Consider the following 1,987-nt stretch of genomic DNA (forward strand, 5'->3'; position numbering starts at 1 on the left):
AATGCAGCTGAACACATAAAGAGATTGCTTTGGAATTGTTGAGTGTTTTGTGGGCCAAATCCATGATTAATTTCTATAAATATTCCCCATGTGCTTGAAGAAAAGGAGTCTTTCCCCTCCCTCCCCCCGGGTGTACATTTATCTCTGTATTTTATAACTCAAACCTTTTTTTAAAAAAGTTTTAATTAATTAATTTAGAGAGAGTGTGAGCATGAGTGGGGGAGGGGCAGAAAGAGAGAGGGAGGGAGAGAGAGTCTCAAGAAGACTCCACACTCAGCGCAGAGCCCGATTTGGGGCTCGAGTTCAAGAACCGTGAGATCATGACCGGAGCTGAAAACAAGAGTCTGACACTTAACCAACTGAGGCATGCAAGTGCTCCACAGTTCCAAGATGCACTATTTAGATAATATATTCCTAAGTCTGAGTCTTGTCTGCTTTAGTTATCAATTTGTAAGAGGGTTGGGGTAAAAGCTCCAAGTATTAGAATTGATGCTACTGTGGATTATCATTTACGAGTTTATGTCTACTAATTTTTTTGACCCCTTAAAAAATACATAGCATCTTTATTTGTCACATAAGATGCCTTTCCCTTTAATTGTATCAAATATTCAGATTGAGATTGCCACCCCAGGTTTAATATTTGTGGGCTATATCTTCTATTTTCTAAAAAGTGAAGTGACATTCAAATAAAATTAACAATTTTGAAGTGAACAGTTCTGTGGCATTCAGCAAGTTCACAATGTTGAATAACTATTGCTTCTATTTAGTTCCAGAACATTTTCATCACCCTGAAAGGAAATCCTATTCTTATTGAGTAGTCATTCTCCATTCCCTCATCCTTTTTTCTAAACTTTTCCATATTCTTATGTTTTTTAAAAGTTTTTAATGTTTAATTTATTTCTGAGAGAGAGACAGCATGAGCAAGAGAGGGTCAGAGAGAGAGGGAGTGACAGACTCTGAAACAGGCTCCAGGCTCTGAGCTGTCAGTCAGCACAGAGCCCGACGTGGGGCTCGAACCCACGAACCGTGAGATCATGACCTGAGCTGAAGTTGGACGCTTAAGTGACTGAGCCACGCAGGAGCCCCTCTTATATATATATTTTAAATGTTTATTATTTTTGGGCGCGAGAGAGACATAACATGAGTGGGGGAGGAGCAGAGAGAGAGGGAGACACAGAATCCGAAGCAGCCTCCAGGCTCCAAGCTGTCAGCACAGAGCCTGATGCGGGGCTTAAACTCACAAACTGTGAGATCATGACCTGAGCTGAAGTTGGCACTTAACTGACTGAGCTACCCAGGTGCCCCTCCATATTCTTATGTTTTAATTGAGTGTCTTGTATATGCCCTTACTGTGAGACATTTTTTAAAGATTTTATTTGTAAGTAATTTCTACACCCAACATGGGACTTGAACTCACAACCCTGAGATCAAGAGTTGCATGCTCTACTGACTGAGCCAGCCAGGAGCCTCAAGACATTTGTTTCTTATTTAAATCAAATCTAAAAACTGTTTTTTTAACTGGTGATTTTAGCCCAATTACATTGACTCATACATTAGGAGTAATTCTTATTTTGGAAGTTTATGGCCACTGTGGAGGGGGACCTGGGTGGCTCAGTTTCAAGGTCCATGGGTTCAAGTCCCATGTTGGGCTCTGTGCTGACAGCTCACAGCCTGGAGCCTGCTTCAGATTCTGTGTCTCCCCCTCTCTCTGACCCTCCCCTCCTTATGCTGTGTCTCTCTCTTTCAAAAATAAATAAACGTTAAAAAATTTTTTTAAAGAGTTTATTGCCACGGGCTTTTCATATTTTCTATCCACTGTACATTCTCTTTTAATTATTTTCTTTTTCCCATATATATCTTTTGGATAGATCAAGGGTGGATGATGAGCCAATATTATGTAGTTGGTAAAAAATTATGATGTCTATAGGGAAACACAGGGCATGTATGTAATATTGACATACTTCTGTAACTAGTGTGTAAATATTTA

The sequence above is a fragment of the Crocuta crocuta genome, unplaced genomic scaffold (assembly GCF_008692635.1).
Source record: "Crocuta crocuta isolate KB4526 unplaced genomic scaffold, BGI_CrCroc_1.0 scaffold755, whole genome shotgun sequence".
NCBI lineage: Eukaryota > Metazoa > Chordata > Mammalia > Carnivora > Hyaenidae > Crocuta > Crocuta crocuta.